This window comes from Zonotrichia albicollis, chromosome 5 (genome assembly GCF_047830755.1).
Source record: "Zonotrichia albicollis isolate bZonAlb1 chromosome 5, bZonAlb1.hap1, whole genome shotgun sequence".
NCBI classification, from domain to species: domain Eukaryota; kingdom Metazoa; phylum Chordata; class Aves; order Passeriformes; family Passerellidae; genus Zonotrichia; species Zonotrichia albicollis.
In genome coordinates, this window is record NC_133823.1 from 36,792,551 (window position 1) to 36,816,577 (window position 24,027).

General features: G+C 34.9%; 1 protein-coding gene across 30 annotated transcripts in view; it reads left to right on the forward strand.

The window, feature by feature from the left end:
- The window catches only part of TENM3 (teneurin transmembrane protein 3), a 1,287,129-nt gene that overhangs the window by 837,579 nt on the left and 425,523 nt on the right, over positions 1-24,027 (forward strand). The gene's annotated exons all lie outside the window — the stretch shown is intronic.

Here is a 24,027-nt window from a genome sequence, read left to right on the forward strand (position 1 = left end):
CCAGAAGCTAGTGGAATTCAATTTTTGTTGAAAGAACGAAGTGAGTATTTTTCTTGAAAGAGCAAAAGACTTTGTTTTCCCCCAGAATTGTGATTCTGTCTTAATAAATTGTGATTTCTGTATGTTTTGTGTAAAATAGAAAACAACATTTGAATTTTTTATTTTTCAATGTAGTTTAATAATCTCTATAGGAAAGGGTAGAGTTTTCTGGAAGGGAAATTTGACCTCCAGTTTAAGTCTGAAGAAGTTTGGGCCATATTCTTCATTTAACAGTGATAGGGAAGGACATTTTTGTGCATGCTACGCTTCTGAGTTGATGGCAAACTGGTCTCAGGTTCAGACATCAGTTAAGATATTGAGAAGAGGCTTTGCACTGGCTCAGTGTGCTTGAGGATACTGCACAAATTATGTTGTTCACAACATTCATTTTAACATTATAGTCAGACAAGCAGAAAGGTGAACAGAAGCTTTATGGAGGTCAGTAAAGGTGGTGATTGATCTGATTTTCCCTTTAATAGAGAAAAACAAATAAGGAAAGATCATATGAATGACACAAGTCAATGAACCAGGTGAAACTCACTAGAAATTAGGGAAATGGTTGGTTATATTGAGACTACCCAACAATTAAATTAAGTACTAAAATCCAGATGTACAAAATCCCATGTTAAAATTGTAATGCACTTGATAATAGCTGTGTCAGACACTATAAAACAGTGTACAATATATGCTAATTTATTAATTTGTTATGAACCAGTCACATGGGTAATGGGTTTTTTGCATAAAATTAGGGATCTTCAACAGGGTCCCACTGAGTTTTGGGGAAATCCCCAAAAATTGCAACTCTAGCGCATGTGAAGCTCAATGCGACTGCAGAGTTCAATTACAATTTGAGTTTTTTAAGTGGAACTTTGATACATAGTATTTCAGATGCCAGTTGTCAGCAACAATGTTAACTCTGCTGTTTTTAAAAGAAAAAAAAAAAGTGAAGGATTGTATTCCCCTGGTCTGCTCACTCTGCAGTTGATGAAAGTAGTTTTTAATTTAGTGATTGAGGCTGAAGCTGCTGTAAGAGGCAATATAAGCTACCTTCCACAAATACCTAAAAATAGGGTAACCATGCCTGAGTATGGAAGCTTCAGGTGTGATTTTGGCAAGTGTTTCTGTTACTGAATGCGTATCTGTCATGTGGGAAAAATGATCTAATCTCAGCTGTAAATGCTGAGAATTACATGTCACTTCCCTTCAAGCAATAAATGCTCTTTTGTCTATCTAGATTTTGTTATGTTTTTCACAATAATTCCTAACAGTGCAGTATGTCATTAAAATATCAAAATCCAGTAAGTCAGCTGGCAATAAATGCAAAAATAGAGATCCATAGCAAAGATTAGTGATGTCTAAAAGTGGTTTATGGGTCCTAGTGGGATTCCTCCTTTTTTAACAACAAAGTGCAGAGTGAAAGAATATGCACAGCTTACTTTGTCTTCCTATTTCTTTTGATCTGAAAGAACAATCAGATAGGGCTGATTTCTGAAGACAGTTCAGAATGAACAGATCTCAGTTGCCCCCAGTGATAACCATCATTGTCAACAGGAGGCATTCCAGGTACTGACACTAGAGCCTTAAATGTTCAGATACTGAACATTTTATCTTTTATTTTAAAAACTACTGCTGGGAACTCTCTTTATAGAATGCAATGGATGATGAGTATTTAGAAGAAGAATGAACCCTGAAGGAGAATAAAGCTCAAGCCTCAGAGACCATCACTGAACACCAGAAGGACAGAATAATTTAAGGTTACAGTGGGGAATTTCATGCACACAGAAAACCTGAAGCTGTGGAAAAAAAAAAATGGGATGATAGAACTCAGGAGTTACAGTCTACAAAATGAAAACTAAAATTATTTAAAGATCCTGGCCCTAATGGGCTTTTGTCCAGGTTAGTGAACCTTCTGTCAGAGTTCAGCAACACTAAGTGCTTTTTCATAGGGAAGGCTCAGAACTGCAATCTTTTGCAATGATGATAATCAAATATGAGGAGGCTGGATTACACTGGTATGCAGAAATGCTAATAAGTGCCTTCTGTAAGCCTTATCACTTGCAAGTGCCATCAGTTGCACTTGTACACGCAATCTTCAGCGCTAGTCTTTGAAGAAAATATTGATTTTTGACAGGGTGTGACAACTTGGTTTTACATGACTCAGGTACATTGTACAAAGCTCACTGAGCAAGGCACAATGCCAGGCAGTTGCTATGAAAACTGATTGTTTACTAATGTAAAAATGATAATATTTTTCTAGTTTAAGGGTAATAGCACGTCACCTGCTGTAGAATGCTGCTGATTTTTTTTTAATTAGAAGTTAACTATCTTTGTGATCACCTAAGTTAGTAGTGATAGCTTAAGAAACATCAAAACTATTAAAAAATATACTATTATCAAGGATAATTAACTTTGAATGAGCAGATGCTACTGAATTAATGGTCAGAGGGTTTTTTTTACGTGCTTATCACTGCTACTGCAAAATACTTGTTATTCCTCATCTATTCCTCTTTCAAATAATTTGCTTACTAAACCTGGATACTGAATCTAAACACATTGGCTCCTGTCCCCCCTCTGGTGCCATTGTTGCTGTCATGGGTTTTGGATGAAGGCCTTTGTCCATTTTTACTCTCATAATTGGAGAAGAGTTACATTTCAGAGGGTTTCCAAATAGGAGCTGTATTAGCATATGCATCCCCCTGGCAGAGAAGAGAAATATGGACTTATATAGATTGAGTCAAACCAAACTGTTATTTCTGAGCATGTGGGCAATATTTGTTTAAATCTAAGGAAGTCTTGAAATTATATAACTTTCACAAGTATCTGGCCAGACTTGAGTAGAAGGTAGTGAATTTTGTAGTCCAGCAGAATTTATCAGTGTTGATAGACCAAATTCAGGTGCTGATGAATTGATGACCTGGTTTGTTATTATGAATGTCTGTGAGTAATAAACAAGATAAATTCAAAACATATATTTGAAAGTGAAAATTGTTGAGAAGTAGAACTAAAGGTCTCTCCTCTTCTTTCTCCCTCCAATACCTGGATTTGTCCCTTCAGCCTTACACCAGTTTCTACTCGTGTGAGAAATGCATGGTTTTTAGGACACATTCAGTGTGTCTCCTTGGGTTGGCTCTACCTGTAGCCACTCTTGAGGCCACACTGCCCCGTTTCCTAAGCACACAGGAATGCCTGTTTTTTCTCCAGATTTCCTTGGTTGGTAAGTTACTGCTGGTTCTGGCCAGCAAGGAAAATGCAGTTCTGTGACTTTCACATGTATCCCTCAAAACAGATGGGAGTCTTTCTGCAGGCAGATCAGAGCAAGTCAAGTTAGAAGCGCCAGATTACTTTTGGGAATATCATGTGTGACTCTTTGGCATTCATTTTTCTATCACCCAGCAATGGTGTCTGTCAGGTAATGTTCCAGGAACACAGGTGTAAACAAAGAGGTTTACGCAATCGGAACATAATTACTTGGCATGCTGCACAAAAAAGGTTGCAGTGATAGCAGGTGTGGAGAACGATTTCTCATTTATATATCTTGAAACAATTTTTTCAAATGCAAATGTTATGTACCAGGTGCAAAAGTAAAACGAATAATCGCTTTGGCTTGTTGTGTTTTACAAAACAGTTTCTAAATAGATGTGCATGAAGGCAATTGAAAATACTCTATAGAAAACATGTTGGGAATACCTGTACACTTTAAGATGGGTTCTAGGTTACATAGAATTCAATTTGTGATGGTGAAACACATTTTAAAGAGAAGCATCTGACCTATAAATCTGAAGAGAGTGTTCTCTTTAAATAAGCATAATCCAAATTTAAGCCAGCTGGGACTTTTTGAATTTTGACAAGATTTGTATTTATTGAGCAGATAAACTATTATGTTGGTGTTCTCTACTGCTAGCAAACATGCACCATTAGGTAACTGGAGATTGAAACTGCACTGTGGGCTTATATAAAACCAGAGACCATCTTGCTCTTAAAATACATGGAGCAAAAACCTGCTGCAAAAACACTTCCATATATTCCCCCACCCAAAATGTCAAAGCTCTCTTCATGTAGCGAGTTTTTATCAATGGCACTGATCTGAAAGTCCACCTTGCTGATCTTTTTTCATAACTGCAAAGCCTGTATATTGCTTTAATTTTTATGTTGAGTTATACAGTGTTGACAAATTCTGTAGCCCTTCTATGACAGGGCAATATGAAAACCTTTCTTTCCATGCCTACCCAAGAAATCTTTAGGTTAAATGACAGGGCTCTACCAGTGATTTGTCTGTCACAGAGAACTGTAAATTGCAGCCTGTCTCCAGGACAGTGTTTAGACATTCTGAGATTAATGGTTTTGCATAGACACTTTGAACTTCAAATGATTTTGAGATAAGCTCCATCAAGAAGATTCTTCCAGTTAGAACTCAACTGAAAGTGCTTTGCATTTCAGCTATGTTTATATGTAACTTTGTTGGTACAGAACAGACAGAATGTGGTGTAAAACCAAAATGGTATCTCATATGTTCCAGTTTCAACTCCAGTTTAACTCTTTGTGACAGGATTCTTTTTATGGTAGCTCTTAACACTTTCAGATTAACAGCACTGAGACATCTTTGTTACTTGACTGAGGAAATCATATCTTTTCTCTTGAAGGAGCTCAGCTAGGAAGGAAGGTCTGTATCCTAAATTTAGGGAAGAGGAAACTAAAGTGTATTAATCTCCTCTCCTGGGAAATCCATTTAAGAATGTGATAATTCATTCACTTTTCAGAATCTGAATTAGTAATTGATATGTGTTCTGCAGCAAATGAGATATTATAATTCAGGAACTCTAACTTTAGACAAAGGTAATAATAAGGTTTCTTTTTTGTTTAATGGGGAAATGAGAAAATGTTTGTCAGAAAAAATGTAATTAAAGCAGGTATTCCTTTTTCATGCATTCTCTCATCTCCTGATTAAAAAAAAACATATATAAAAAACCCTACCTTTTTTTTTAAGCTGGTTTTCAGTTCTTCTAATAGGTACTGAAGGTTGTATGGTTTAAGTAGAATAGTACAGAGTCAGATGCCACAGCAGTGGTGGAGCCATGGCAGAGCAAGCATTACGGACTAAATATTTGTCTTAAGTAATCTGAAGTTCCTCGATGCTACCTCTCCCCCTAGACTAAGAAAGACAATCCCTTATTACTTAAGCAGGCTTTTAAAAAAGATATATTGTATTATTGACCATATATACACCACCAAACTCTGACAGTGTGCAGACCCCTTATGTGACCTGGAGTAGGAATTTTCCTGTTGGATGGCACTCTGTGTCTGCCCTGTTCACTTTAGGATCAGTGCAGTTACATAACATCAGGTTTCTTAGTCATATCATGTGATTTAGAGGAGAATTAGAAGGTCTTTTCAGGAAAAAAATAAAAAAGCTCTTCTTTGCAGAATGGTATGCAGATTTGTTCAAACATTTATAGAAAAGTCTTCACGATTTTTTCATTTCAGTGTTTAAGTTTTTACATATAATGTCTGTGAGTCTTGTTTAAAATATTTGTGATTGAAACATTGATTATGATATAAAGAAGGCTGAGATAAAAACAGATGGATTTGAATAGCAGGTTGGAAGTTTATTAATTTAATATACCAAATATTAGATGTGGTCTGTGCAGGAACTTGCAGGACTCCTTCCATAACATCTCACAGCAGATGCATAGTGTCTTCAGCCAGCCAGCCTGCCAGTGATTTGGATGCTCTTTCTGTCCTGTGTCAGGTAAATAACATAAAACCTGGTCACTAAAGGTAACAAAGACCTCACACTGCTGAAGGACCAGTGTCCACTAGGAGAATGCATGAAAATTCCCATGTATGGGAGCAAACCAACTGGAATTTTTTGAAGCGGGCACAGGCCCTGGCCTCCTACTGACTGATTAGCAGCAAAACTCTTTAAAAGCCATTAAAAAAAAAAAAATTCTTCCATACATATGTAAGACAGCTAGATTCAAACCACACCAAACTGAAGTCAGTTTGGGTGTGACAACTGGATAGAGCTGCAAGGCTCAGGGACAGAGCTCCTGCAGCAGCATTATAGTTCAGAGTTTATGTAACAACTATAAGTGAGGGGCTCCTGAAGCCCTAGGGTGCAGTTTAGATTATGAATGCACGAAATTAATGTATAAGCCTCTATTTCCCTTTGTCAGAGAGGAGAAGCCATCCTTCAGGAGAAGTCAGTTTTGTGTTACTCAGTAACATGCATGATTTTCTCCTTTAGAGATTGAGTTGCTTGCATAATGAGGTAACCTGCAATTGCCTTCACTTGCTGAAAACTGGACAGGATAGCGAGTATTTCAGTTAAAAAAAAAAAAAAAAGAAAAAAAAGAAAACAAACCAAAAAAAACCCACCAAAAACCAGCCCAGGACTCCCAAAAAATAATTCAACTGTAATAGGTTAACTTGTTTGTTTTGATGCAGCTATGGAATGTCTTTGCACCTTTATTTTTTTTAACAACCAGAGCTAAAGTTCACAAAAATTATAAAGCACTAATGAGTGTATGTAAAAAATCCTATTCTGAATGTGATTAGTGCATGCCCCTTGCTAATGTCAGCAGTTATTTTTAGTGGAGAGCATTTGTAAGATCTGGCAGAGAACTCTTGAAATGTCAGGAGGGTAAGAGGAAGCATAGCAGAAGCCAAATACATAGATAAATATGTTGGAGGGTTTTAATACTAAGTCCATCATTTTTTAAAAGACAAGATGCAGCTGTCTTGAAACTGTCATGGTGGATCATAGTTCCCCTCCCAAGTCATAGGTATTGTGCAGACATGATGTAATTCCTTGAATTTTAGAAAGAAGCTTGATTTCCTTATAAAAGAGCTTGTTCTCCTTTCCCATCTTGTTTGCAGATGGATGATTGTTAAGCAGCATATTTCACTCTACTTCTAACTGTGTGTTACAATTATGTAATTTCTTTCTGACTGAAAGATCACCAAGATTTGCCTCAAAATACTTAAGATTTATATTCTGTCTTACATACCAAAAAATGTACCCATTCAAACCCTTCTGGAAGCTGTAAAGGGAAGAGCAGTTCTTTTATAGCATTGTTCCAGAGCTCAGGAGCATTTTATCATTTTATTTGATACTGTAATACCTGCTTCTTGCAAGGTATACTTTATTAACAATATTTTCAAAGTGAAATATGGGTCAGATTTGTATGCAGCAGTATTTCAAGCACATCTTTCATCTCATGAGGATTCTCACTTTCTGTGCTGTTTCTAATAACTGATTATATATTTCTATTTGCATAAAGCCAGGAAAGCTGCTGAGTCGTTATTGGTGCAAAACTTGATACCTCTTAAGATTAAATAATTTAGCTTTTCAGTAGTGCAGGAATAGCACTTACCTCTTTGATAAACATTGTGTTCACAGATTTCATATCATCCAAGCTCATTTTCACTTACACATTATGCAGAGTTTTTTACTGGATGGGTGTTTTCTAAAAGTCTCCTAGATAATTCCCATTGTAAAGTGAGTCCTGTGTTCTCTACACTGAATCAGTTCTGGTGTCTTTGCATCAGAACTCTGTCCTCAGAAATTGCTCTGAATCCCTACAATTATTAAGGTCTCTTTAGACAGACTCCAGGCATCAGGGTCACCAGGAACAGAAAGCTTCCAAATAACTTCCAAGTATCCTTTTCTCATTGGCTATGGAAAACCTGCAGAACTGTACCATTTTACAGATGTTACATGCTTCATTGCTTTGCAGGAAAGGTAATTTTCATCCTTTGAAAGTAGATCAGGTTATGGAAAATTACATTCAGAGTTGAAGATAGAATGGAGCATCCAGGTAAACAAATGACATACTAATGGCCAAAAAAAACCAGTCTAAGTCCTCTTCAATTGCAGTGCACGTTCTGAGAATTAAAATATAGGATTTATTGATAGTCTGATTTATTTCTGCTTAAAATAGAAATGACAGGACTGTGGTGGAAAATGAAAAAGGATAACTTAAGTTTATGAATGCAGTCAGCAATTTTAAATGTGATGCATTTTTATTGTTTTAAAGTAATTTTTAGAGTGATTTTTTAAGTTCCCTTAAAAATATACAGCAATTAAAAATTCTGCTTGCTTCCAAAACATGGAGAATTTGAAAAAAAATAAATAGATAAGTAAGGTCAGTAAAAAAGCTTAAAGGACATTATCAAATTTTAGCACATCCAGAATTTGACCTAATATATTTTAAAATGTCTATTTTTATATGTGCTCTGGGCCTGATAATCCTGCCAAAATTAAAATTCCAATGGAAATAAAAATTATCAGTTATGCAGCCAGATCACATTAGTGCAATTTCTTTTTTGTGTTTGCCGGTAACTTGCCTTTTTTTGTTACTATTTCCTTGGGCTAAATACTTCAATACATAAATACAATGTTCTGAAGCCTTTTTAAGACTGACTTTGTTTTGCTCTACTACAGTAATACAGCAGGCAGACAGTTAGAAGACTTGTATATTCCCAAAGTCTAATATTATGAAAAATTATGTGCAAATTCCATTCGATGTTGTGAATTTATTTTAGAGATTTATTTCAAAATAGTGTTTCTTTTGTTTATATAATTACTCTGTGAAATTTCAGCTATTTAATATCAAAATCTTTGGATAAATGCTGGTTTGGGTTTAAAATATGAGCTAAAAAGAGGGGGTAAGATAAAACACAAGATCATTTCTTTTTGTTGCATTTTATTCATACAGAATATTACGAACTTTATTGTTGATGAAGCTAAGAATGAGAGAAGATAGATGTCAAAAGGCAGATCGTTTTGCATTGGTGTGAAAGAAAAATGGCTCACATAAAAATAGATAAGCTTGGAACTATAAAAATATTGAATATAAAAACAGTTTTTGTGAGAGAATAGGAATTTATATTTTTTAATGGGGAATGGATAATGGCATAAGAGTGATTGAGAAATTGCTGATGTCAAAGTCCTTTTTCAAGAGAAATTACCATGAGACAAAACTAGGGCAGGGTTCTGAAAAATTAAAAAAAAAAAAGGCAACCTGAGTTTAGGCTCTGAGTCCAGATTGAAACCTCTTTTATAGCAGTGCTGATATTTGAAAAGTGCTTAACGCTCAAGTTTTCCCATTGAGGTCAGTGGTTTAGAACAATAGAGTCCTAGAAACCAAGTGTGAATATAGGCACTGGAGGCTCCTATTTTTGTGATGCTTCATTAATATCTTGATAAATAGCACAGCACAAAAGAAGCTAAGACAATCTGTAGAGGGAGGATTTCTTGCAGGGGAGAGCTGGGATCTTCATCTGAATCCATGGAGAACCCAGAACAAGAGGCTTAAGAAAATTTCAGGTTGACATTAGCAAGATCTAGTTACCAGGAAGGAAAGACAGAAGACTGTCACTTTTCAAAAGCAGTTGTCTTGAAAAATAAATCCGAGATTAATTAACAGGATCACAAGTGTTGAAATGAGGCAGAAAACCAGATCAAGGTGTGCTGGAGTCTGGAGAAAGGAGACCAGAGAGAGGGAGCCAAAACAGAATGAAAGAAAAACTCATAGTGGGAAAAACCTCACCAGTATGCAGAGTTCATATGAAGGCAGAATTTGCTCTCAAAAAATGCTGGTTTAGCACATTACTGTTTGCCTACACATTTTGACTGCTCTGTGGGCCATGATTGAAAAATACAGATATTTTTGAGATACATGTCTGTCATGTGAATACACAGTATTATAAGGAAGACTTAGGGCTATGAATCTCCTCTTTTTCTGTTCCATATGGCATTCCTGATCTTTACTTGACCAAGTAAGTAATGAATATATCTTACAATAACTTGAATAAATTCAAAAAAGAGAGAAAAGGCTTTGGAAGTTTTTATACATAAATTTGCGGAATTTGTTGTGTGCCATTTTGCAGTTCAGCAGATTGGCTTTCAAGGCACTTGGCCTACACTAATCTTTGAACCCAACAGAAAAACACTGCTGTTGCAGTTGTATTGCAGAACAGTGAAAAATTGCTAGCAAGCTGGATATTTTGGTTTTTCTGAGAGAGTTCAGAAGTTGCTAATAGCTTGGTAACGAAACAATTAAATACTATTATAATGTTGTATAGCTTGTCAAACAAAAGGCATGTCGTATCATTTTAATTTCCCAAAAGAATCAAAATTATGAGACTCTGAGAACATACTTGTCTACCTCATCTACCTGCTCTGCTACTCATTACAATCTTTAGTGTAACTATGCTTCTGTTGATTTTGTGGAACTAGAAAAATATGTTTCAAGAAAATGTAATAGGCACTAGTCAGGTTCCTTCTGAGATGTCAAATACCTACTTTATTATAGCAAGAAAGTGACAGTCAATTTAAATCAGAATTTATTGAGAACATTAAGAGCTGGAAGGGCTTTGGCTAATCACTGTAATGTCCTCAACAAATGGTAAATGAAAGCATGAGGAAATTGAGTTAACACAAGTTAAAAGTTCACATACTTACTGAATTATATTAAAAACCCTATAACCTAATTAAATTATCTAAAACTACTCATTTCAGTCTGTCCTGTTGTTCTAGTGAATGCATATGATGATATTTTCTTAGATGTGTAACAGTTGACAGCTTCAGCATGAGTCAGATAAAAAGCAAATGAACAAGATCAAAAGATTAATTATTTACAAATTGGCAATATTCTGAATAGTTGTACTTAATGATGAAAGGAATTTTGCATTAATGCTTCTTTATATACTTCATATTTTTAACTTAAAAGATCAGTATTCTCCAATCTTAAATACATGGATAAAATGCATCCATTTATACTCCTGCATGGAATTTTCTGGGGGAAATGCAAGAGAGGGTAAAAGTACTGTGCAGGATGGATTTGTCTATAGTCATGTATTTCAGGTATGGTGGCTGCAAAAGCTGTATTTTAGCTGGTTTTGTGCCATCACAGTGCTTAACAAAGACCCTCTGAATGCCTAATTTTTACAGTAAGATACAACATCAAGGATCGTGTTTTCTGAGTTTTTATATTAACTTACAGGAGACAAACCTTTCAATTCCTTTGCTTTGGTTTTAAAGTAAAGGAAGAAAATTTCTTCCCTAGTATGGCTGGCAAATTTTCTGCAATTCCTCTCACAGATTCAAGTTGTATTGAAAATAATGGGCAAATAAATTTTTTTTTGTGCTTTCAGCTTATGACTTAGGAATTTGTACTTGAAAATGATAGACAGATCTTTGTGAGAAATTTGAGTCAGTAGTGAGATAGCAGCATGTACATGAAGTATCATTCTCAATTCTAGCAGCACAGGGGACTTTTTCAAGAGAAAAAATTTTGCTAGTGGATAGCAGAAGTTTTTCAATTTGTAGAATTTTTCACTGTATATATTTGCTGGCTCTTTTTCCCTGAAATGAGAAAATCATGCAGATACAGCTCATCTTTTGGCTGACCACAGAGAACAGAGCCACCATTTGAATACCTTTTCCTTGTACAACTCAAGTGCTACAGAGGAGTCATCTCTGTCACCTAACGCACAAATGTGTAAGGACAGTCACTGAAGATAGCACAAGAAAGAGACAGTTCTCACCTCTAGGGGAAAAAAGAAGAGATAGTGTGCCTGAAATAAAATATCAAGGTGGCATTCCAACAACATTCAAATTGGATGTATCCCGTAGGAAGTTCCATATTTTATTTTTCCTGGAGATACGTTCTCAGCGAAGAATGTTTGCTAAAAGAGAAAAGCAAATGTACAGATGAGGTTGTTCTCCCACCATTAGATAAAGAATTATTTTATTAAGTGAGAGGAGCTGTCCACTCCTATTCTAAGTGCTTGTCTACCAAAAAGAAAGGATATCATTGATTGTTTATTGCTGACACCAAGATGAAAGAAATTTTGTCTGTTTGGCTCCCTGATGATTAGTTTATCATTAAGGCTTACTGAAAAAGAAATGAAAAGCATTACCTTTTTTTTGCCTTTAAGTTTTTCATACTTTTTCTCCATTAAAAACAAAGAAACTTAAAGTGTATTATATGTAATGCATAATATGTATTTAGAATAAATAATATGTTATTTCTGTGTAGCAGACAACAGCTAGTTTTAAAACTGTTTTTCACACATGAATAGACCACCACCAAATAGACAAATACAAGAAAAGAAAACAACCCACACTATAAACAGGATACTTCAGCATTTCTGGGTAACCTGAAAGCAGCTTTAGGGAAACCTATGAAAATAAGGATAAGTTTACCTTTTTGTAAATACAGAAAAAGCTTAATTTAAAATTGAGATATTTATATTTATTTGAAACAGAAAAAATCCCATCAATTTATCAGTCAGAAGTGAAGGAAAAGTCTCTTGGAGACCAGCTCAGAAAGCCTGCTACAGTCGGAGATGGTGACCAAACCAAGAGCAACTTTCCAATCTGTAGTGTAACCTAAAAGCATTAAGAATTATTCCAGTGAATGATCACTTTGGAGTGCTTTTTTTTTTCCTTTCAATATGAATTGTAAAGAGTTGTTTTAACAAATGAGAAGAAGGAAAGGATAATAAGTTATAACTCTGAAGTGCTGTCTGAAATTCCAGCATTTGTAGTAGGTAGTCAAATCCTTCCCTTTGGTGGTGAGCTGCCCACCCTTGGTGATGAATGCCGTGTATCTGTCGCTCCTGAGGCGTCTCTGCACTGAGGTTCAGGATCCAGAGAAATCAGTGTGCTTGTACGGATGTAAAGCTGGGCTAGTGGCTAATGCCATGAAGGAAAATTCAAAAACTCAGAATTCTGTATGTGGCTCTCAACTAAAAATAGAAGCTTCTTTTAAAACTGTTTCACAAAAGACATGTGTGGACATTTTTAGTGAGATTTCCCAAGGTCTTTTATCACAGTAATTTTTCTTTAGATTGTCCAAGTGTAGGTCAAAAATCCTTTCACTTTGCCCACAGTGGCATATGTGCTGTACCTCTTTGTGTTTTTACAACGTTATGCAACTGCTTTTGCTGCTGCAAATACCATGTAACACAGGGAAAACCATATTTTCTAATACATAGCTTATATTAAAGCAATAGGACATAGTATGTCAGACTTCTTCGAAGTAAATTCTAATAATGGCTTACATAAAAATGAAAGTATTTGTTTCTCTTAGCTCTGAATTAAAGTGTTGCAGGATATATAAGTATCTCTGATTGCTGTGTAGGCATTCATCATGCTGAAATGATTTGCCATTCCCAAACAAGCTTAAACAATATGAAATTTTAAAGATACTTCTGTAAGCTCATTCTTTAATTTTAGTAAAATAATGAAAAGCATATATTACTTTAGTTTGCAAAGCACTGAAATGCAATTCATATGGAATGTTTATTTTCCACACGTGTGGTAAGGTTGTACATGGAATTAAAAGCTGTTCCTTTTTTTTGTATTTTTTTTCCAATTTTATATATTTTGCAATAAGATGCATGAAGCTGTTAAAATTTGACCAAACTTTCTAGACTTTATCAACATTTTAGGCTGTCTAATATACAAATATTGAATATTGCACATACTCTACATGAGTTAAATACAAATATTTGTTGTCAACAAGCGACAGTGAAACAGTGAAACAAATAAAAATTTGAATATACCTCTGTGTGTGTTCAGATAACAGATGAAATTAAAATAAGAAAATTATGCAACAAATTAGAGAGAGGCCCAAAATTTTGTAGGTAAAGAAAAAATTTTAGCATAATGAGAACAAATTAAACATAAATTAATTTTTAATGGCTATACTCTAACAAAGGAAAACTATTCCACCATTATTTATTAAAATCAAGTTACACCAAAATTAATTTTATTTATTAATTTTCCAATTGCCTTTTAGGCACCTTTTTACTATCCAAAATTAAACATTCAATCTTGTCTTAATTTTTCTCAGAAACGAAATATTTTCTTTTAGTAAAGGACTATCTGGAACCACTTCTATAATACTGAGTACTGCAATGAGTTTGATATGATAGTTTCTTTTTTTATATATTATATTACAATTCTCTGTTAATAGAATCTGTTTTTCAGGCACTGTCAGGTTGCTCTTGGTGTGTTTACATTCAGACTACATGTGGCTTCCACAATCACCATCTCATGAAATGGCTTTTTCTTTATTTTTTTAAATTAATATCGTTTTATATTTTTCTCCTTTTTTTTTCTCCAGCAGTTTTCTCATCCCTAGAGTGCTCTCCTCCTCCCACTTGCCTATATGCAGTTACTAGGATTAAGAGTTTATTCTCTGTTGATGCAGAGTTATTCAGGTATATGAGGTCCATGTTTTTTTTTTTCTTTTTTTAATTAATAAATATTCAAGGGAAAGTTATTTGGGTCTGAGGAGTTTTTGGCTTTTTTTTTTTTTCTCTGAAAGTACATCTAACATTGAAACACATAATTTATACGGATTTACACTGGGAATTAAATGATGAACTACCACTTCTGCTTTGGGAATTTCTGTAAGAACATTCTAGGGGTTTGGCTAGTAAATTCAATTACCTAGCTGTAGTGACAGGAATGCAGAGCACTGCATATGCAAAGATTCCTCTGATTTATAAAAGTAAGTATTCAGTCTGAGATGTTTATCTGCACAGATTTCCCTGACAGATCTATATATTTCTGCTTCTTATAATGGGCCTTCTTATGGGACTCAGGATTCTGCAGCACTTAGGTAACAAACTGGAAGCTTTTTAAATATAGGGAACTGCATTACTGATATCTAAACATATTTTCTTTTTGTTCTAAATATACCACTGTTTTTTAAAATAAACCCACTTTTTATGTAGTAAACATCTGTCCTTATGTTGTCACTTTGAGATGGCAGAGTCTGAAGAGATGTTACTGAAATAACTTCTTTGTTAACATATAATGCCACAGCTGATATCTGTGAGCAGTAACACATCGCAGAGTGTGTTTGGTTCTTAAAATAAGTGCAGGTGCCTGTTAAGCACTGCACCCTTTGTCCTGTATGTTCTGAGTGTGTGGTGTAGCAGTGTGCTGTAGCTGCAGACAATATTAATGAAGAATGGAAGCTGAGAAATAGCAGCTCTCATTCTTTGCCCAGCCCCCTACGAGACAAATCCATTAGTATGGATAGATCAGCATTAATAAACAAGGAGGACAATGCAGGGACAGTTTTGTGTGACCTTGGCTAAGATGGACTTGTACTTGGTCACTGTGATGCTCTGAGCTGACCTGTGCAGCCCTGCTCAATCTGATGGAACCATAGAGAAATATCAGCAGTGCTCCACGCACAACTCCAGCAGCTCAGCTGCAGCAGAAAGAAATGTTGAGTTTCTCTGTTTGTATATTATTATGCTAGTTGCAAAAGAATTTCATCCAGGGATCTCTAGTGTAAATCTATAGAAAATTACTTGTCAGGGTCATTAGGGAAAAGGTGCCATTTATTGCTTTGTAATAAAACTGAGTACTTTTGTGCTGTGATATGCATAAAGACCATACTGAATCAGGATCCAAATTGTTTCTGGACATCCACCAGAAGAATTATTTTTAATTCTTAAGGCTCAATGTAGTCCCAAAAGATTTCAGCATCTTAAGAATTATTCATCTCCTGATCAAGTTTATACTCCAAGACACTGAGAAATTGCTTGGAGATTGAACACTATACTCCTGATGCATTACAGATCTGCTGAGAACAGTGTTTTCATGAGTTTTGAGAGCTGCAAAACTTTCAGAACTCTTTTTCTTTCCCTAGTCTGTGGTTGGGAGGGGAAAAAAGGGCATAGAGAGTATTCTTGGTTTAATTAGTTCCTAAGACTGCACAAATGAAGCTTTAAATATAGCTTCCCCATATACCATTTTATAATTTTATTTTTTAGGTAATACTCTACAGCCAGACAGAGGGATTATGAATGTCCCAGAAAAGTGACAGAAGCATTCTTGCATTTTGGTGTGTGTACAGCAGTAAAAATGACCATAGTTAGTGTGTTAATGCTTCAAATCACAGATGGTTCTTGAAACTCATGAAGTAATTAATACTGTAGAAGAAGGCTATAAAGGAGGCAAGTACTAATTTTTAAGTGATGTTTAAATAATCTTTATGCAGAGGTGCAGGCCGTGTATAGTGAGCCTAAGAACAGGGCTGAGTGTGATCCTCTAAGGCTGAAATTTGAGTGCTAGCCTCACTTCTTCCCCAAAACTATTTCATATCTAGAGCTACTCTAGCAATTTTAAAACTCTACATTTCTTAGTTATGCTTCTGAGTAGGTGCTTTTTTTGTACAGCCTAAGAGAGCTTGTTTGTGGTTAAAGAGTCTTTGCACTTCAGAGATTCCCAAGTTTTCCAGGAATTACAGTTCCAGTCTCACCCAAGTCCTACCCTGTAGCTTTTTTGGTTTTTCCCTCACTACAGCTGAATTTGCCTTTGGCTTTGCTGCAACCCCTCCATGTTCCCAGTGTTGCTATTGTTGGCTGATGTGGGGAAATATGGACATAGTCCTACTTCAGATTGCAGTGAGAACTTAAACTGTGACCTTTCTGGAGCAGGGGGGAAATCCTGCTGTATTGGTAACAGTGAGTCTGTCACTAGGCAATATAGCTGGGCGCTGAAGAAATTTCCCTGTGTGTGTTTTTCCTCTTATGCATTATTAATACTGCTTTTTAGATCCAATCTAGTTTCTTCTCGTTTGTTTTTTTTTTTTTTTTCCAATACTTCTGTTTACTTTCCTATCTGGACTCTAGCTAGCTGCTTTGGCTCGCTGATGGAGACTTCTGTTCAGAAACTCATCATCTCAGCAGGATAATTTACTGTTCCTGAAGCACCATCTCTGCTGCAGGAGGAAGGGCCGTGCCCTTCCCTGGGTTGAGTCAGCAACAGCTGTGATAAATACTTTTCAAATGAAAATATTTTTTATGTATCTTCAAGTGCTAAAATGAATCTGAATTACAAAAGACAAATCCAGATCTAAAGGAAAGAAGTGAAATGTCATTAACATTGATCAAGTGAGAGTCAGATAAATTTGGGTATTCTGTATCCTTTTCATTCCATTCCAATCTGCTGAAAAATCTTAGTCCTACTGTAGAGGTAAATATCTAACTCAAACCACAAATGAATCAAGCCAAAACAAAACACTGTTAATTTTAATCCATTTTTAATTAAAACCACATTAACTTCATGAATACTGCCTTAAAATAATTTCTCAGTATTTCTCTCTTCACTGTTTCTACTGTATGCTGACTTTACAACAAAAAAATGATTCATTTGAGCAAATGATTTGATCACATTTAGGCAAGAATGTGACTGAGAAGATTCATTTTGGATGCCTTGAGAAAGATCCTCATTCACAAAATGAATTGTAATGTACCCCAACCACTGTCACATTCTGATTGATACTATATGTTACCTTAGTAAGTCTGGAGCCTAAAATATTTTAATTAAATACTGCCAAAAAATAAGAGGGAAACTGGAACTATCAAGGAAGAAACAGATGTGAATTCTAGCTCATCTCATTTGTCTGATTGCTATTTCCTTGAGGGTACAATCCTAGAACCTCTACTTAACCATATATTTATGGATAACAAAGTTCTTGTGTTAGTGGAATGCAACAGATAAAATTTAAAAACACTATTGTAAGCAAGAGAGTAGAAATTGGTAAAATGTATGTTAATCAGCTGGAGTACAGCCCTTGGCTCTCTTATTTGTAACGGGAGTGTCCCAGTGCCTGTGTCCAGCCTCCCAGCTCTTCAGGAATAAATCTTCTGCCTTACAGATGATAAACTGCTGATCTCCCTTTCTTTGGGTAATCCCTGTGACTAAGGCCTTAGTGCCTCTCTGAAAACACACTCCCTCCTGAAGCCGGTTCCTTGGCACTAAGAGCTTCATAAGTATTATTCTACAATTAGGAATGTAGTTATATAGAAGTACAATATTAGCTTGTTTATAATACAAGGAGGGTATCAAAAATGTTATTATATTTCATAATTTTTTTACATCCTTATCCTAATTCCTTATTGTGCAAAACACACATCCTTTTCTGCCCATTGTGTTGTTTCTGGTAGCAATTACAACAACTTAGTGTCTGTCAGGTTGAGAAAGCTGATTGTCTTTTGAGCAACAGCACACCATAGGTAGTTTGAATTAGGATATTTCAATAATGGTACAGCTGTGCCACCAAGCTGAAGTATGTCACCTTGGTATCATGCTTAGTTTTCATCAGCCTTAGATCCCTGATTCACTCCTGAGCCCAGTTTTGGCTGATTTTTGAAGACAGTCCACTATGGCACAAGACCCAGATTTCTCCTCATGCTTAGAATAACCTGTGTTCTTGTCATACCTAAATTAGTCGTGCAGGTACCACAGTGTCCACATTAGAATAGGATATTATTCTAGAATTATTCTCCTTTTTCAGCCTATATGTTCATACAATTTTCTGAAGGATCTTCTAAGACTAATAGAGGTCGTCTTCATTCAGAAGGAACTTACAGTATTTTTTTCAGGGTGCACACTTGTATGAAAAATTGCTTCAGTCTTTCTAATACTACAATGAAAAGAGATTGTAGACAGATCAGATAATATGTGTATCTTTAGCTATCACTTTTGTAGCTTTTCTTTTTAAAAAAATGTTCAAATTGTATGCAGGATATTTTTTAAATATCACAGTTTTGTTCAGAGGGAAATTAATAAGAAATTTTAAAATCATCACTACATCAGTAAGAAAGATCAAACCTATTTTTAAAAGTAAATTTGCAATTTTTAATAAATCTCTATTCTTTAAATGATATTTTTCCAGTCAGTCTTTTTACCTAAGAACTTTGAATATTATCAGTACAATTGGATAAAGCATTTGTATTTCCACATGTTTGTATTAATACAAGAATATAGAAGGTATATATTATGTAAAAGTAGGATTTCTTTATGTAAAATGTCTGCATTAATGAACATGTATCTAGAGTACAGGAATATGGTATTTCTTCATTTGGAAGTTATTATGTGGGACTCTGGCATTAAAAGAGACTTGATTAAAAGAAAGAATCTAATGCAATTTTAAGTTTTCTTATGATACCAAGCAAATAATTTCAACTAGATGTTAGCCTTTCACTACCAAGTGCAAGTTCTCTTGTTTTACTGTGGGAATTAGATGTACTGTATGTAAATCACCGAAGAGTTTTGACTCTCCATTTTCAGTATTCTGAAAGAAAGGCTGGAACTACAGGAGTAATTTTTAAAAACTGTACTGAGGATTTTATGTGATAGGGAAACTACAGTGTTGATTTCTAACCTCAGTCAAGAGTGATGTTAGTTTTTGGCAAGTATTGACTTTTTATAAGTAGAGATTTAAAAGTGCATATACAAAAAGTTCTGTTCAGATCGGCATCATTGCGTGAGAAAAGGGGTTGTGTGTCACACTCTGAGGAAGTCGTTTTCTGATCCTGAGAGATAACATGGGCTCTGAAATTTGAATCTCTTGCATCTAACGCTACAGATACACTAATGACACCCATTTTACAAAAAGAAAGAATTATAAATATATGACTGCATGGTTATTAGTAATATCAGAAAGGCAAATACATCTGGCAGACTTAAATATTAGCAGGAGACAAAGATGAAAACAATAAGATGCTTTTGGTGCCTATGCTGCTGTATGCTTTAACTTATGTAATGATTTACATTTGATACATAGAATAATGACTGATATTTTTAGCCTTCTTTTTTGTTTGAAAAATAATTTTATTCACAATGTGCTGAAAGGATGTTGATGTCTATAATACAATTAATCTGAGATGTGCATTGCATTATTTTTCTTATCTGCAGTCTTAAAAAGCATAAGGTGTATGAATAATGATCTTATAAAAAAAGTTTGTTTATCTTTACATAATTATACCTTAAACTTTAATGGTTAATAAAAACTTCAAATGGCATGAATGTGAAATATTCCTATAAACAAAAAGTAAATGAGCTTTTATATTGCTAAAACTGATAACAATCCCATTTATCCATAAAATTCTGAGTAAAAACCCCTAATTTTTCTAGGGATCTGTAACTGAATCAAAATGTTTAAATCATGAACTTATACTACACTTCCATACCCTTAAAAACTAAGTAAATAAATGGAAGAAATGGGGAAGGACAGACAGAGAAACTTACCTAAATCTCCTAGGGATAGTTTAGGATTATTACTGCTCTGTCATTTGGGAACTGGTAAACAAATTTAAAGGTATAAATCCCCTGAAAAAAAAAACTTTGTCTTTTGTAATTTTTTCCTAAATTCAGGCTCATGTTTTTGTTTTGCCTGTTTTCAAATAATAAAAGAAAGGATTGTTTTCCCTACTTTGACGTGGGCAATCTGATAAAAAAGGGAATTGAAAATAATTATTAGAACAGTCTAAATTCTTATTTTAAAATGGCAAAATTCCCCAGACCATGTTTTCATTAAAACATGTGTATTTTTATTTTATTTTGCTTCCTCACAAAAAATGTTAAAGTCCTTCTTGGTTTTGTTTTTTGTGATTGGTTTGGTTTTTTTGTTGTTTTTTTGGGGGTTTTTTTTGCATTTCAGAATGACCACTGTGTAACTGAGAACATCCTTTAAGTGACTGAACTACTGAACTACTTAAACTTTAAGAACTACCAAATCAAGGGAGTTCTTATAAAGCGAGCACCTTTCACTTCCTCTCTTTGGAGCTGCTGGCTCTCCTGGGTGAATGACTCAAACCCAGACGTTTCCAGATTTTAAAAATATTGCTAATCTAAGCTGAATCATTAGACTGATATTCAGCTATCATGCACAAGTTATGTGCATTTCCTAGATGAGCCTTTAAAAGTAACCACTCTGGGAGGACATGGGGTTTGTGTGACAGCAGCACTGGACATGGTCCCACTGCAGTCCATGCTTCCAGCTGTGCCTGCCTGAGCTAGGCACCCTTTGTCCCCCAGTCTGAGGGAGTCTTCTGCCTGCTCTGTACCTTGACTGGTTCCTCAGTGAAATAAAGATAGTAATAATCTAGCTGTTAACCCTGTTTTCTCAAACAATTCTAAAATGGGCTTTTCTATATTCACACTTGATAATAGTACTGGAAATAATTGTAAGGAAGAGAATGTTATTATGTGAAGATGCTTATTTTGATTTTGTCTGGTATGATAAAGGATATTTACAGTGTATAAAATTCCAGTGACTGTTTTACTGAATCTGTATTTTTTATGATCTTTAAAAAGTAATTAATAGGAAGTCTTCATATGTATTTGAATCTATATATTAAAAAAGAGGCCCAACTCATTGTTCAGTTCAGATGAAGACTTCATCGCAAATGGTAATCAGCATCACTTACCCTCAGGTGTGAATCTTAAAATGTTAAAGAATTTTTCTGGGGCATCATCTCTTTTTCATGTGTGCTAAGCACAGCTGCAAAACCTTCAGTCTTGTCTCTTGGAGAAACATGGTTAATTTTGTGGTGTTGGCTCAAAATTTTATTTCCTCTCACTGCAATGGTAGATAAGCAAAGATAATGAAAAGCAATTGAAATTCCTAGCAACTGATCAAATTTATTGCAAGGAAATGTATTCTACTTTTTTTATGTTTAGGCATGAATCTAATTTTTATGGATGATTTTTAAACCAGAAAAATTAAAATTTCCACTGGAAATACTGGCAGACCTTTAATTATAATAGCATAAATGCAGGATGTTAAAAGATAAACTAAAGGAGTCTGCAAATTCCTGTGAGAGCTATGCTATGCACAGGACAGAGGGATAAATGGAAAGACAGATAGGTAGCTAGGTGCATATCAGACATTCTAAACTGTAATTGCCGTAGAGCAAAGGAATGTGTGATATGAAATTAGATGCGTGTGTTAATGAAGTAGAGAAATTGTAAACATTTAAGAGTTGTTCATCTTTCATTCACATGGATGTGTAAACACACAGAAAATAGTACCTGACAAAGAGCTAAGGGGAGGGTTAACATCCAGTGTGAGGTGGAGTGTTTAATGGATGAACTTAAAAGCAGATAACAATATAGCATCCCATGTATACTTTCATAATTGCGCGTTCCCCCAGAGATAATGGATATCATTATCAGCGGCGCCTGTCCTAAGAAACTTGGCAAGGTTATGATTGTTTGTTACAGCTTTGGTTATATTAACATACACATTAATATTTATAAATATTTGATGTCATGTTAATTTTTCATATAAGATGATTTATGTAATGCTGCTGTGCCCTGTTAGAGGGCATTTGCAGTGTGCTTCATAAGGGAAGAGAATTGATGCATGTTCTTTAAGAGGACTTGCCTGTGTATTACAGTGCTCACAGTGCATTATTCTGGAGAACAGTGATTTAAGGATAAATTATCTGAATTGCAGATACACTCCATTAGCATTTTAAATAAAACATAAAGAAAGGACCACTATAGGAAATAAAACTATAATATCATCATAGGGTTTGGGGGGAAGGGGGGCATGTGTTCTCCTAAACAGTGAGACTCCTTGGTTTGACCTATATTCCAAGACCTTTTTTTTGTATATTGAGAAAAATTAATAGTTATATTCATTACATAGTTGTAGACATTTTGGTTTGGGCAGAAATTCTGCATCAACTTTGTAAATAATTGTTGAAAAAATAATAATTATAGATTATGTAGATATAGATATCTCCATCCTTTGATGACAGAGATAGGTTACTATAAATGCAACTGGTAGGAAACACAAAATTTAGCTCTGTCTAAAGCAGTAAGTATTACTTCAGAAGTGACAGAGAAGTAAGTAATTATGCTGTTCAACTTGACTATTTCTCACTAATAAGTGGAAGCACAATCTCAAATTATTGAATCTGTGAATTAATGGATATACAAACAAGTGCAATGAAAGGACAGTGTATCACAAAATGTAGAGGGGTTTCTTTTGGCTTCATTTGGTAAATGTAGCTTCATTTGGTAAATGTAGTTCAGTTTGGCTTGTTTGTTATACTTCACACTTCCAGAAAAAGTCTTACAGGGTACTGATATAAACAATTAAATGTGCATAACAGGAAACCTCACTGCAGCACATTACCTGCTAAGCCATTGAGAAATGGACAAAATTCCTTTTTGTGCAGTCCCACAGACTTGCAAGTCTAGTGCAGTAGTATCACAAAAATATATTTGTTCATAAATATATTATTCTGCAGCAAACCACATTTTGGATCAATATTTTAATTTTTAATACTTGGATTATGAAACAAAAAGAGTAAGCAAAGGGTTAAAAAGAAAGCTCACAAGAGTTGTTTATATTATTTTTATTAATTTGTTAACAATGTATTTAAAGTCACTTGCAACTTCCAGAACTGCTTTATACTGATGTGGTATTTTTTAAGGTTGTAATTATTAAAAAACCCTAAGAATAACTCCCAAAATATTCATGGAATATATTAGTGAGCTCTCTTTTCAGAAGTTTAAGTGATAAGGAACTTATGACCATCTTTGATTTGGTAATTCCATCACAATGGCAATCATTACATGTCTTAAACTTGAGGTATTTTGATTTTGTCTTTGGAGCAGTAGTATGTGCAGTTACAATGTGGTTGGTAGGGAGCAGTGACTCCAGATTTTGGCTCTACTTCTCAGATTCCCTGTGTTATGTCAGGCCAGTTATTGAGGGTGGCTGTCTCTAACTTCACGTCCTATTTTACGTACATCTACTCATAATTCATCAGCTTCAATCTAGTTGTGTGAACAACTTCTGTAGCTTTTACAGAGGCAGCAATCACAGAAGGCAGCTCATCCCTTCTGAAACAGCTAACTGTGCTGGAACATAGTGCCCATTTCTTCCTAGTTCTTGAGTGTTAGTACAAAAAATTCCAGCTTCACTATGAAGTTATTTTGTGATAATAAAAATGAACTTTTGGAAGTCAGGGTATGCAGAGAATCTCTTAGCTCTGCCATCATTGGATACCAATCCGTTCTTTTCAGGGACAATGATTCCACAAAAGTACATCTTTTTTCCTGCTGCTTCTGAGGAATTTCCTGACTGAGGAGTTTGTTTCTCAATATCTATCACCAGGACACTTTCAAATCAAGGTACAAACAATTGG